This window comes from Myodes glareolus, chromosome 19 (genome assembly GCF_982192425.1).
Source record: "Myodes glareolus chromosome 19, mMyoGla1.1, whole genome shotgun sequence".
NCBI lineage: Eukaryota > Metazoa > Chordata > Mammalia > Rodentia > Cricetidae > Myodes > Myodes glareolus.
In genome coordinates, this window is record NC_142044.1 from 36294242 (window position 1) to 36309358 (window position 15117).

Here is a 15117-nt window from a genome sequence, read left to right on the forward strand (position 1 = left end):
GACATCCAGGTTCCCTGGACACTTCCTGTTCCTATTTTGAGGTGTACTCTGCCCACTTGTGGTCCTGGGGAGGGGTCTGGTGGGCCCATTTTATAGATAAAGAAATAGATTCAAAGAGGAGAGAGGGAACTGTGACAAATCAGGGTTGCTTAGGTGACAAGCCTTGTCCTCCAGCGAACATGCCTCCCTGGACCCATGGTCTACAGTGAAATGCACAGTGAGGTTCTGTGTTCAGATAGTACATATTCATATTCTTCTACTGTGTCACCTGGACAGTCAAGGTCAAGGTGGGTGTGGCATGCAGTGTTGAGGCTGTGGCGTGTACATTGTTGGAGCTGCGGCCTGCACAGTCTGGAAGCCATGGGAGTTAGAGTGTTGGGGCATGGGGGGATGGATTTGAGTGAGACTCCAGCATCCCATCTCACTGCTTCTATCTGATGTACCTTAAATTCTGGCTTCCTTGGTTCAACAGTTCCTAGACAAAGACTGTCTACATGCTAAGGGCGAGGTCTCAGGGGTGGCCCTGGAGGCAGTGTGAGCATGCATGGAGCCCTCTTAGGCCTAGGAGGCAGTGTGAGCATGCTTGGAGCCCTCTTAGGCCTAGGAGGCAGTGCTTGGAGCCCTCCTAGGCTCTGACACTACTGCAGCAGGTATATGAGGACTTGATGTGGTTTTTGCAAGCTCTGCATTGTTGACCACAGCAGGTAGACAGCTTTCCTCAAGCTGGAAGCAGCACTTGCTGGTCCAAGCGCATAAGGGCAGAATTCATGACCCTCAGTGTGCCATCATCAGGCAGGGGCACCAGGGTCTGAGGACTTCTTCCTAGGAGGAAAAGACTAGCTGTCAGGTCCTAGCTCCCTCTGATGCCCTACAATCAGCTCTCCGTGGCTCCAGATGTTTGAAGACTCAGTTGCTGATAATCTGAGATTCTGGACACTTAAAACAGTGTCAAAGATTAGGTAGATGTATTTTCCTTCAAGCTTAGTCATAATGAGAGTGTCTCAGAGGATGGTGTCTTCCTAAATTCTGCCACCAAAGCTGAGCTGAGAGACTAGGAGGCAGCGTGCTACCACAGAGGGCAGCGCTTCTTAGAGTCCTGGCTCTGTAATTCTGTGTCTCTGTGAGGTGGGCGGAGGAGCAGCCGAGCGAGCGAGCGAGCGAGCGAGAGCGAGAGGCTTGGGAGGGACAATGCCCTGGCTGATGGGCTGCCAGCTAATCTTTCCTTTGAGGGGCTTTGATGAGCTCTGGGCAGACTGGCTTCTGAGTGCAGCTGCTTCAATCAGAGGGGAATTTTGCTGAGCGCTGGGGATTTGGGGCTCAGAGGAGCCGGTAGCAGCTGCTCCTGGGGTGATTAGGATCTGAAGGAGGAGGCGAGGAGTCCACAAAATGAGGTGTGAGCGCTGCAGCATGTGGACAAACACGAGCACTCTGGCTGGAGAGCCCAGCTCTGCCTCTGGCTACACACAGGCTCCTTCTAGGTCTCCCGAGCACCTGGGACCACTCTCCCTTGACACCCATTCCACAGGGACAAACCTCGAGTCTCATAATGATGGTCTATTAGGCTGGCAGAGCAGCCTTAGTGGTACAATTTTCACAACACTTCTCCTTTCATCTGTGCCCCAGCCAGGACTTGTAGAGACAAGCTTCTGTCCTTCCCCAGAGAGGGCAGACACGGGGACCGCGCTGAGGAAACTGTTTCCAGATGGGGCACACCCTGTTCTCTACACTGAGACTTGAGTGGAACCTCGGAGCCAGGTGGATGGCGGGACGCCTAAACCTCTCTGTACTATACACATCTCTTCTTCATTAATGCATGCTGTCATTAATTCACTTGTGAACTTCTGCAGTCATTCATTCATGCATGCATCCATGCACACAACCATGAATGTACTCAATTCTTTCATGAACATGCACATATTTACTCAGACATAAAATCATTCATTCATGGGCTCATTTGTTCACATCCTCACATACTTAGTCATGCATCCATCCATCCATCCATTCATTCATTCATTCCCAAAATCATTCATTCATTTAAAACCAACTCAAGGCAAGAAATGGACCAAGACACTAAGGTACTAACCATCCTCCTGGTGTTCAGTTTCATCTATGTGAAGCTGGGGTGTGGGTTGCAAGGGGAGGTGATTCTGCTTGGTGACCAACGCCAGGGGCCGAGGTCCTCACCTCATGTGGCCCTGTTTGCTAGAACCTTGCCTCAGTTAACTTAGGAGGAAGGGAAGCAGTGGAGGGAGGCCAGGTTTTCGGGCGAGGGTCCCACTCACCTCTCTGGATCTCTGCCTCACCTCTCTGGATCTCTGCCCCAGCCTGGCAGGGAAATGTCCCGGAAGCTTCTCAGAGTTGAAGCTGGTGTCCTGGTGGCCTTGAGTTGTGTGCATCTCCATCCACCCTGGCCACTCATAGCTGCTGGATGAGTTGTGGAAACCCTTTTCTGCCAGTTGTCCCCAAACTCACGACTGTTTCCTGATGTGGCCCTGCCAGCTCTTAGTCCCGGGAGCTTCCTGCCATTAGGGCACCCTGTATGTAAAGAAGTCTCTATAGGGTCCCACTCCCATGCTGCTGACCCAGACTCCCTGTGTCTGGCGACAAGGTTCACACTCTGTCTCTCGCTCAGACCCTACTGGCCTAGACCCAGCCCACTTACTTATGGCACCCCTCAGGCCTGGTGTCTCTATGCCCCTCATGAGCACTGACTTTTCCAGAGATGACTGGCCATGTCCCAAGTGCCTCCTGGCAGTGGAAAGAGGGAAGCGGTCACCCTGTCTCGTCCATGCTTGTCTGAAGCTATTCCTGGAAGCGAAGGCAAAGCCAGGCCCCCTGCTCCTGCTGGACCCAACTTTAACCCCTTCCATTGTGAAGCCAGTCAGGAAGGGCAAGGTGTGGCTGGGACTGGGGACCTACTGTGGATGGCAGTGGAGTTGAGACTTTCTGGTCATGTAGCCACCTGGTCCTGTAGGGGTGATGGTAAAAGCCTTGTGGGCAGACCGCCGATCCCCACAGAAGATTGCGGAGGGCTACCAGGCAGCTCTTGTACTCACAACTGGAGCCTGGGAGTTCAACCTGCAGGAGTGTACTTTCTTGGGGTGGGTAGCTTTAGGAAGGGGGAGGTCTGGACAAAGATATTAACGCTATCTGCCGGCCCCACACTGCCTTTGAGAAGGTTGAGAATAAGCCACATGATGTCCACTGGGGTCCTGACACGGGGCCAACCACAGACCTGAGACTCAGAACCAGGCCCAGGCTCTGCCTGTAGCAGGAGTCAGGCCTACCTGAAGGTCATGACCTTTCCTATAAGCCCCACACCCGGTCAAGGGGAAACAGCATGTGTGAGTGAGTGGGGAGAGGGTCTAAGCTGGACTTGTGTGAGGTCAAGGCTTGGATAGAGGAGCTGTCTTAGATCTGCTAATAGGCCGAGTGTGAGAAAGATAGAGGCTTCGGTCACCATGCCACACCCATCCTGGGTGGGGCATAGGGAAATCAGTGCCATGCTGAACTCTAGCTCTGACCTTTGGGTGTTAGAGATGGGCCTGGAGGCATATTGGGCTTCTGTTGGGTTGGTCCCCAGCCTGGGCCTCCTGCCTCCAGTACCCTGCCGCAGGTAGATTCTGCTCAAGGCTGGACCTCATTCTGCAGGGAGGGTGCCCTTTGTGAACAGAAGAGCCCTTCAGAGGCTGAAGGGCTGCCCCTTCCTCTTGTCCCCTCCGGGTGACTGGTCTTGTTTGGGGAGCAGTGTGGATGACTCTAGCTTTTGGGGGAAGTGCTCCTTAAGATACATCCTGGTGCTAGGCTCTCTGATTCCCTCTCTGAGGCACGCTGAGATGGAAGAGCAGGTGTTTCCAATTAAATGAGGCCCTTCAATCTCTCCCTGGGCTGTGACTCGGTGTGGGACTCTGCAGGCTCATTCATTGGCCGTGAACTCCTCTCCTCCACCCGCGCCATGCGGGGCATCCCCAGGCAGGCTGGCTCCACTGCTGAGGCTGCAGATTTCTGTCTTGCCAAGGCACTCCTGGGCCTTCCTCTCCCCGAGTCCCCAGCTCAAGCTTCCCAGCTGGTCCTCTTCTGTATGCCAAGGACACTGGGTGGGTCCGGCTAGTCAAGCTGCCTGGGTCACAGTCACCCCAAAAGGGTTGCGATGCAAATGAGGCTGGCTCTCATTCTCCCGGGGGGGTTGCTGTTTTATGGCTGCGTCTGGCCCAGGAAAGGGTTTGAAGGGGGGGCAGCAACAGGGCTCTGCAGAGCGCAGGGAGCAGCCTGGCATATTTACAACCCTTGCAGGCTGAGTTTCCCGGCTCAGCTGTCAAGCCCATCAGAATTAGCACCTTCCAGAGCGCGAGGTGGAGAAAAGGTGCACAGAGCCAAGGGCTTCACCTGGTGCCTGCCAGAGTTGCAGCTCCCTTCAAGGGAGGCGCTGGAGTCCGTTTTTTTTTTTTTCTTTCAGAAGTAGGAGGAAGGTCATCCAGAGACTGAAGTGACTTACACAGCTCGGCTGGCCTGAGGGTGCCAGCTACTGAAACATAATTGTGTGTGGACAAAGCAGGCACTGGGCAAAGGCTCCATCGCCTGGGTGGACAGTCTAGGTATCATTCTGAGGTTGGCATTTATATGTGAAGGTCCTGCTGGGCAGGGGCATTTGGGAAACACGAATTCCCGCAGTTCCTCAAGACTGAAGACCCTGCACTCTGGAATGCTGAGTCTACATTAGTGGGCATGGGTAGGGTTGGGGGAGTAGGAGTCATCCACAGAGGGTACCCTCACGTGACCATGTGAGGTGGAGGTTCCTGCCAGTGTCTCCTTTGCCAGCTGCTCATCACTCGGCAAGTAGGGGCCCTGAGAGCATCACGAGTGTCAATCTGCACTTTCAACTGATCAGTCACTTCCTGAAGGTTGACTGATCCTAATTGAGCATCAGGCACCTTTGGGGAAGGGAGGAAGAAAGGAAGGGAGGGAAGGAGGGAGGGAGGGACAACCTTGTTCTACCATCCTGAGTGGAGGAGGGAGAGAGCCATGTGTGGCCTCCAGAGAAAGTTCTAGCAGAGGCATGGTATCATTCTGCCAGGCAGAGGATGAAAGCAAACTGGGCTTCTCAGAGACGGGATAGTTGCCTAAGAAAAGGAAGGGCATTCCTGGCAGGAACAATATGTCTGAGAGTTCAGGAGCAGAGTTGCAATGTGTGCAGGGAGCCATAGCTCAAAAATCTCCATGCCTGTATTGGGAGCGAGTTGAAGGCCTGGGGAGGTAAGACCAGACAGGTAAATGGGAGGAAGCACAGCCCCAAATGCCAGGCTTTGAAGGAGGCTCTCAAAGGTTGGCTCAACTTTGAGGTAGTCACCCAGCAGGAGGAAAATCAGACGTAAGCAACAGCATCCTCCTTGGGCAGCTAAGGAGCGGGGGGGGGGGGGGCAACAACCTGGAGGTGCGCGCCATAGCATAGAAGGCAAGCATGGAGCCAAACAGCAGAACAATTTTGAAGGCTTTGAGTGATAGGCTCAGCCTTGAGTTATTTTATTTGCAAGAGCTATAGATGTGCAGGAGAGAGGCTTAGGGAGGGAGGCAGGGCCTTGGCTCTGACTTTCTTTGAGGTTGCCAGGAGGGGCGACGCAGGTAACTGTTACTCCGAATGCAGAGCAGCAACCTTGAGGGGAATTAGTGGGGGTGGGAGAAGGGACCTTACAAAGGGCTTTGAATATTGAGAGAGGACCTTTGATTTTATTCTTGGATTTCACTCTGCTAAACAAACAGGATTTCCTGAAGGCCTCCAAGGTTTCAGTCAGGTGGATGTAGAAAGAGGCCTGACTGGCAAAGATCACATGGCTCTTCTGGCTGTCCTGTTAGCCCAGGTTTTACAGGGGACCACTGGAAAGGGAACGTGGAGGGGGCAAACGGACCACTGGGAAGGGAAAGAAGGCAGGCAGATGCTTGAGCGCTCCAGGGTTGAGCAAACTGGGACACTGCAGGGCTGATGTACCAAAGTCAGACCCTGGCAGGAGCCACTCTGTGAACCTGGGGACGGTATGGGGCAGGGAAACAAGGGTGCAAGCAGAGTGGGCAGATGGCGCCAGACCAGGACCACTTCCCAGGACTTCTTAAAGCTCATGAGCTGAAGATAAAGAAAAGATCCCTGGGGCCAGAGCGTGAAACTTGGGACTGACTAAGGCTCTTTGGGCGGAGTAGAGGAGTCGGGACAAATGATAAGATTTGGGGAAGCAACGGTGCAGCGTGCAGGCAGCAACTGTGCCCAGTGCAGCGTGCAGGTAGCAACTGTGCCCAGCAGTCTCAACTGCTCAGTTCTGCAGGTCACCCCCATTGCCGACACCAAGGCCTGTGCCTGTAAGGCACACCACAGTCTGCCTGACTCCTGTCCATAACCAACCTCCCTCTGCCCATCTCGCCACCCTCTGCCCATCCTCCATGCATCATTTCAGGTCGCTGCCATCATGTGTGCCAACTAGACATAGACAATGAATGTTGGAGGCTCCAGGTGAAATCACCTAGAACCCATTTGTTCCCTTGAGCCATCACAGTGCCAAGAAACATGACTGTAGACCCTCCAGAGGCCCCTGCCCCTGCCTGGCACTTCACGGGCATCCCTCAGGACACAGCAGGGTAGCTAGCACTCTTGCAACACCACCTGTTGACAGCCCCTGCAGGCTCTCCAGTGGGACTGAAAGGGGGCCCAAACAAGGCACCATTTAGCGCCGTCGATGCTTGGAGCATATGCTGTACTATTTCTGTTTTTCAATAAAAATCAACATTAAATTTTTTTTTAAACAAAGCACCAGGCACCACGGAGAGCAATTAACATCGCCTCCTGGACCAAATGGCGGTTACGCAGAGGCACACAGAAGCAGCGGCCTCGTGTTGCTTGCCTGACCCTCCTCTGTGACTCATGCCCATGCTGCGCCCTACGCAGGTCAGGCCTTCCTGCAGCTGCCTGAGCGTGGGGCACAGGTAGAACTTCCCACTGCAGAACAAGCTAGGATCGTCTTTTGGATCTTTCATCTCCCAAAGCAGTATTTTGTAGCAGGCTTGGTAAGTGTCCAGGATCTAGGGAGATGACCAGAAGTCAGGGTTCCATCTTTGGTCAGGAACCAAGGTTCAGTTCATACCTGGAGTTTAAGGGACTGTCTGACCAGTGATCAGGGCCCACTCCAGGATCAGGGGTCAGTTTGTTTTGTTATGAGGATCAAAGCTAAATCTATATTATGGTCAAAGCTTGGAGTATAATTGATCAGGCCTCAGAATAAAATCTGGATTAGGGCTCCATGTTACATCAGGTTCCGAGTTCATAGGCACCAGGGATGACGCTCAAACTGAGATCTGTATCATGTTTCTATGTGAGACTTAGGGTCAAGGTGATCAAGGCTCAGTTTGTGACTGGAATCAGGGACCAGTGTGTGAAGAATTGAGACTCAGTCAGTTATCTGGATCAGGGCCCAGCTTCTTATATTTGGTTTCCAGTTCCTTCTATTCAGTCAAGTTTCAACCCCAATAGAGTTCTTTGGGTTTCTTAAGTATACCAAAACCTTTCCAAACTCAAGGATCTTTCTATTTCCCCATTTCAGTTCTCAACGGAAACATTGGGTTTTTAGAGAGATCAGTCCTGGCTACTCTCATAGGACCTTCTTTGTTTCCTTCAGGACACTCACTGTAGTTACAGAAATTCCTTCAAAAGAGGCGGGCCAGCAGCAGAGTTGGGGTGAGATCTAGGAGTTGGCAAGAGAGCTGGGCGAAATGGCGCTGGTCCCGTTTTATGCTTTATCCTGGCCCCAGGCCCAGCTTGGAATAGATGGTGATGCCAATGGCCAGATGGGCCCTCGTTGGACCCCCAGCAGAATGGGATCCTCTCCATGACTGCCTTCCTTTGCAGGCCAGGCCTCCTTGGTCAGTCTAGCCTGCCCGGGCTCTGACAATGCTGTGTCCTGGCCGTGTGGGAGTGTTACTGGGCAGAGAAGGGAAGCCTGCCATTGAGTCATCACGTCTTTTTCCTAACCCATAGAGAAATATAAAATATAACAGAATTGACATTTACGTAAATGTCACCCCAAATAAACAGGTGTTAGCAGTTAGCTGTATTAGCTTGCTGTCTCTTAAAGTGACAGAGAAAGGCCAGTGTAGAATGAGGACCTCCCTGTCATCAACCTGCCTCTGTCCTCCAGACAAAGACTGCCTCGAAGCCAGTGTTCATATATGAAAAAAAATTAACAATACTTCCCCTTATCAAGGAAACTTCTTTTTGCAACAGACCGAGTTAATCACAGAAACTACCAACCAGTCAAACTGCATGATTATGGAGCCCAGTCCCACCCAATAGATACATTTATAAAGCAGTTCCTGCCCCTAAGGTTAAGGGAACATGGCAAGTGATGGAGTGGAAAGATCGTATGAACCAGTGGATCAGGGAGTTGGCTGTGAGCCTGTGTCTCGTAATGATGTCAGAAGCCACACCCATAAAGACTCACCAACATGATGTATGCTAATGTGCCTGGGAAAGACACAAAGCCCCAATCCTACAGGTAACCGAGGAACGCTATGAGGGGAGAAGCATTCTTCCCCAGGGAAGAGCACACCAACTGATTGTCTACTACTAAATGATCAGCTCTGAAAATATACGTGCAGGTAACATTATACAGACCGAGCAGACTATAGTTAGGAATATTTATATATAAGCATATATGAATGTAAGAACAATTAATAAACAAAGAGGCCTTGAATTTGAAAGAAAGCAGGAAGAGGGTATATGGGGGGGTTGGAGGGAGAAAAGGGAATGGGGAAATGATGTAACTTTATTATGATCTTTAAAAATGAAAGAAGAATAAAACCACAATATTCTGTGTATCTAAAAATGCGCACATCTAAAATCATCTTGACAAATCTTGGCTCTGCACATCCCTATTTACCGTTGTTTTGAAGGCTGACCCTAAACAATAGACATAGACCAAAGGCACTTCTAGTTTAGCTAGAGGACCCCATTGTGGATCAAAACTGTCCCCCCAGCTCGTGTCCTTCCTTGGGTAAGAATTTCTGCTAGGACAAGTCAGAACCTGTAGCTTGAACACAAGATGACCTGATGGCTGCAAGAACCCGCCCGGAAGAGTTAATGGCCATCTTGGTTAGAGAGAGATTTCCACTTGTGCGGGGATTGCCAAGCTGCTCCGTGGTGGTTGCAGAGCCACCACCGTCTGTGGCAGAGGTCCTGCTTCTCCACGTCCATGCCAATGCTCATGTTATCAGTTCTCTCGGCACTTGCCAATGTGTGGACGTGATGGATGTTACAGTTCTGCTCCGCTCTGTCTCTGACTGCACACGTAGATCACTCCATTTCTCACCCGGCAATCACCTGCTCCTTCCTGTCCCTTGCCGACCGCTGCTTAGCTTTCGAAATCCGTGTGTCTATTGTCTTGCCCCTACCAAGATGTGTTGAAAACATTCTCTCATGCTTTTTTAAAAAACGCCTTACAGTTTTACATTCCACGTACAAGTTTTCTATCCATCTGGAATTTATTTCTGTGTTTGCGATGAGATAGACATCTAATTTTGTCTTTCAGATTATTTATTCTTTGCCTTCTGTGACACGCACTGAGGTAAAGGTTTGAAGTATGATTTCATGGCTTGGGTTTGGGTGGAGGAGCTATGAGGCCTCAAAATCAGAAGACTCAGAAGAAAAATTGTCTGTGTCTCCTGGGGCCTGGGAGTCAGTATATGACTTTGGGGACATGTGTGTTCAGATACATACACTCTCAACAAGCCTGTGGCCGGTGGAATTGACTTTGGCCTTGGGCTGTGGTGGCCATGGACTCTGTAAAGCCATGCCCCCTCCCAAGCTTTACTGTTGGAGCAGAAGTCCCAGTGCAGGTCTCACCTGAGAAGCAGGTCGCAGTTCACCTGCCTGAATGGGAAGGGCTGTGGGAAATATGCGGAAGCACGTGGAATTCTTTCCTGAGTTTTCTTACTCAATAACTCACGACAGCTGAGCGGAGCGAGATGTCTCCTTTAGACTTGGGTCACATCCACACTAACACCACTTCTTATAGCCATTCAGGCTGCACTAGCACTGTCACAGGGCACTTCTCCAGCTGGTCACTGCTGCCGTGTGGTACCTTCATGACTGCATTGTGCTGGAAGGCTCTTGCGGCACCTTCATCCAAATCTCTCCTAGGTTCTAAAAACATTGTGTGCTGGGCTTGTCTTGCAGACCTCTTGCCCCAGTTCCAATTGTCTCCCAAAGAGCTGCTGCTTCTTACTGGAGATGGTTCTAGAAACCAAGCTCTGGGTGCCTTGCCACTCACTGTAGCTGGGATATTGTTGGATACTCCAACCCACAGATCCAGGAGTGTGTGTGTGTGTGTGTGTGTGTGTGTGTGTGTGTGTGTGTGTGTGTGCACTCACCCATATATACATATAGAGTTTCTGTGTCTGTGACTCTACTCCATCACCACACGGATCATTTTAATTCCTCCATTGCTTGTCTGTGCTGTATCTGCCTTGGGAGCCGGTAGAGCCTAGGGTACAAGGCCATCGTCTAGCAAGCTCCTCAATGGGTTTTGTCAGGTGGAAAAGGCACATAGTCACATGGTACTATGTAAACCTGAATTGTAGAGCCTTTCCAGCCAGCCAGAGGAAAGGCTCAGCCCTACTGTGAACTGTCTCTAGAGGTACCAAAGGGAACCCCAGCCCTGCAGCCACAAGGCACTGAATTCTCTCGATGTGAATGAACTTGAGCAAGGACCTAGATCCCAGCCAAGTCTGCAGGTGGGCAGCCTGTGGTGCCCGAGTGGAACGGCTGCCCATCCCCACCACGACTCTTGCCCACAGGAACAATGGCTGTACATCTGTGCAGTTAGGCCAGGGTGTTGTGGGCACTTGCTGTGGATGGTAGATAACCACAGGCTAGCCCAAGTCCCCAGCAATCTGCCCTCCATAACTGTCACTTGGTCACTTACCACACAGCCAGGGATTTTACATTTTCTCTTTGATATGCTTTTATTTTTTGTTATTTGTTTATTGTTAGTGTGTGATAGATGCATGTGTATGTGTGTGTGTGTGTGTGTGCATGTGTGCGTGATATGTGGGGGTGGATGGTTTCTGCAGCACATGTGTGGAGGTCAGAGGAAACTTTACAGAGTTGTTTCTCTTCTTCCACCTTGGTGCAGGTTCCAGAGATTGAACTCGGTATGCCAGGCTTCCGGGGCAAGTGCTTTGCCTACTAAACCTTCTCCCTAGTCCCCCGATCTTCATGGAGGAGGAAGAAGACATAGTGAAACCAAATGAGGGGTGCAGGGGAACCCCAGGCATCCTTCATATGTGTTATTATGCCCACAGCAGTCTGAGTGCATGTTAGAAGTCACTTGTCATCTGATTCTGTAGTTGTGTCCATCAGCCAGGCGGGCTTCGAGGGTGCCAGGACTCTGACCACTTTGCTGTCCAGAAGCAGCAGTGAGGGTGGAGGTGAGCTCCTGAAGCAAAGTATTTTAGGTGTGTTTTCAACTTCCATTTTCTTTTTCCCTTCAGTAAACCTCATTAAATCAATGGTGTGTCTCATAACCTTGTCTCTATAAGAGCCAAAATAACATTTACAATATAAGGAAGCCTCGAGTTCATTCACAAAATTAACACAGGCAATCTTCTCCCATGCTTGAGTCTCAGAGTTACCCCAAACTGTGCAAGTGTACCCTGTCTGCTTTTCATCACACACCCCTGTTAAAGACCCTGGACTGTGGGAGTTTAGCCCGTCTGATTTCTTCACATCCCCGCTATGGGGGTAACACAGCCCTTGGATGGGAAGAAAGGTTTTCCTTCCTTTTCTTAGCTTGGATGAAGCTCTATTATCCCACAGCCCTGCATCTCCTTTGGACCCTGTTTCCTGGGAGCCTTCCCTTTCTCAAGATGTGAAAGTACATGTCATGACCCGTCCCTAGCCACAACAGACAAAAACTCAGCTGTGCCCCTTAGACTAAAGTTCCCGTGTACTCCTCTCCTTCAGCTGGCATAGCCACCAGAGTCTCCCTTTTCTCCTGGGACAGAGTATACTGGGTCTGTGGCAGAGTGCAGTCTTCTCAGGCATCCTCAGGAGAAAGAGCAGCAGCAGAAGGCTGAATACATGGTAGCAGGACACACTAGTGTTGGGGCATCGCGGGGTGGCTCAGCATTGTGGTGTCGAGCTCCACGGACAGGGCCTCAGGGAAAGAGCAGTGGCACGAAGGAAAGAAGGGAATGTGTCCACACTTGCCGGCCCCTGCTCTCCTCAGCACTGGCTGCCCTGTGGGGGAAGCTCTCTGCTCTTCCAGAGGTCTGCTGGAACCCTCCATAATGCGCGTGTCTAGAAGTACAGGTGTCCTGAAACTGGCAGAAGAAAGTAACACACACAGGACAGCTTAAACACTGAATACCTAGCGGGTTTGGCCCTGAAGACCAGAAGGAGTGATCAGATGTTGTGGAGCTGTCTCTACCAGGACAATGTGCACTCAACTTACATGAGGTAACTTAGGCCTGGAATGAAAAAATATATATGAATATATAGAGAGATATATATTCATTCCAGGCATAATTTAACTGATATTATGGATATATATATATATATATATGGGATTTATTAGAATGATTATTAGAATGTGGTCCAGCTAGTCCAATGATGGCTCTCTACCAACAGAATGTCTAAGAATCCAGTAGTTACTCAGTCTATGAGGCTGAATGACTCAGTTGTTCTTTTCTATATGCTGGAATCCTGAAGAAATAGGCGCTAAAACCAGTGAAGGAAAACTTGCCAGCGAGAGTGAGAGCAAGCAGGCAAAGAGAGAAAGCTTCCTTCTCCTGTGCCCTTTCTACAGGCTTCCTGCGGAAGGTGTGGCCCAGATTAAAGGTGAATCTTCCCACTTCAATTGATTTAATTAAGAAAACTTCCTCGCAGGTGTACCCAACGGCTTGGGTTTTAGTTAACTCCAGATGTAGTCAAATTGATAACCGATAATACCCATCATAGCGGTACTGGGGTTATACCCTCATCATGGGAATTCCAGAGAGACACAGTCCAGTTCCTAGTGCCAGTGTAGAAGACAGGAGTGTGCTGTGTAACCGAGGCAGGGAGCCAAGCAACTTACCTGCCTGCACCGAGCAGCGTGAGAGAGGGTGAAGAGGCAACGTCCCGAGGCAGCTCAGACTGTTTCCATAGGTAGGTTTCCAGGAGCCTGTGGTTACCCTTGCTTTTTGTATTTTGTTTGTCTGTTGTTTTAGCATGGGTTCTGGTCCCATCCTCATGCTCTCTACAAAACCACCCATGCCCCAGGCCTCATCACCCAACACCAGACAGCCTTTCCTAGTCTGGGGAGCCCCTTGCCCCATCTGCAGAGTCATGTGAAGCGAAGGGCACAGTGACAATGGCCTCGGTGTGGAGCAGCTTTGCAGCTACTCAGCTGCCATTGCAGAGCATCCTCCTGCAGTGGCCTCAGGCCTCCGTGTCTAGCCTCTCTCCATGCTCAGCTTGTCACAGGAGGAGGAGACCCAGCCTCCTCTGCTCCCTCCAGCTGCAGAGCGTGATGCTGCAGCAAACACACAGATGTAAGGAGGGCGCCCTTCAGTCAGAGTCTCGGCACAGACCCCAGCTGGGGCTTGTCTAATTCCCCTTCATTCAGGAGCACTGCTTTCACGGCATGGGATTTCCCAACAAGCCATTCTCTTTTGTCTGGGTTTTGAGAGCCAAGAAGACAAATTCATGGTGTAGGGGAGAAGGCTCAGAGCGGGAGAGGACAGAACTGTTGATAGTTGATCCACTCCTTGTCCCCCATGTCAGGATAATTTGATGACACAGCAGGAAGAAGAGTATCACTGCCCATGGCTCCTTCACTCCTGCAGGGGTCTCCAAGGACTCTGGCGTATGACTTTCCAGAGAACTTGGCACAGACTGGTGGCTGCCTGTCATCACCACTATGACAGCCCTGTTGGCGCCATCTGGGACACTCCACCACGCGATGAAGGAAGAAGATACGTTGTATCTCACTCACCTCAGGAATTCTGGGAAATCTGAAAGACTGAGGTGCTCTGAGAGACAGAAGAGAGGGAGGCAGCAGATTCCACACCGACAGAGCTGTGGCAGAGAGGAAAGTCCAGGGCTGGCACAGAGTGGTGATGTCGCGTCCAGTGAGCCTGGGTGACACTGCAGTGGAGGACCAGGATGCAACTGGCAAGACTGTGAAGAAGTGGAGCCTCGAGCCAGGAATGGAACTCTTAGGCCCTTAGTGTCTAGAGCAGAATTGACATCTGAGGCTGGAAGCCAGGCTCAGACTTGCTTCTTGTGTCACTGACTGAGGTCACCATGGTTAGCAATACCATAAAAGGGCTCAAAGACAGGAAGCAGACTGTTGAGCAAAAGGGAATCAGAGGTGACTTGAAGGAACCAAAGTCCTGACTGCTGACTGTGGAGGCAGAAAAGGCAGGATGTATGCGCCTCTCCCCCTCCCCCGCCTGTCTCCACCATTCTCTTCTAAGCAAGCTCCTAGAAGGCATGACTTCCAGCATCTTCCAGGCCACAGCATACAGGGTTGAGGCAGTGAGATGATGCTGTTATCTGCCACAGGCAGCTAATCCTGGAGAATGATCTCCCCAGCTGGCAAACCATGTGGTGCCCTCTGCAGGGTACAGTGCAGCCGCCAGGGCAGAGGAAACAAGGTACCTAGGACTTGAGAGACTTAGCAGCACCCGGGGGATGAGAAGGTCTGGGGATGGGGAGGACGTGAATGCTGGCAAAGGTGGGTGTGGGGGATCCAGACAGGAGGGAATTTAAAAGTTCCGAGCAGATCTCAGCCAGAGCCAGGGATCACAGCCAATGAAGGAAATGAGACTGAAACAGAAACAGGATAGGGAGACAGGATAGGGCAGACGCCCCCTGGAGGGCTGGAGTCGTCCTGCGGATCCAGTCTGTGAGGATAGTGCAGGATGGGGAAGCTGGGTAGACAAGTTGGATCCTAGTAGTTTTGGAAGGGAGACAGGGACATGAGATAGAGGCCAGGGACTGTCAGCGGCTGCCTCTGCAGTCAGGCACAAATGGGTTCCCGTAAGTGGATTCCCCAAGGAGGCAAGGGGAATTGAGTCCTCAAAGAGGCATATGGA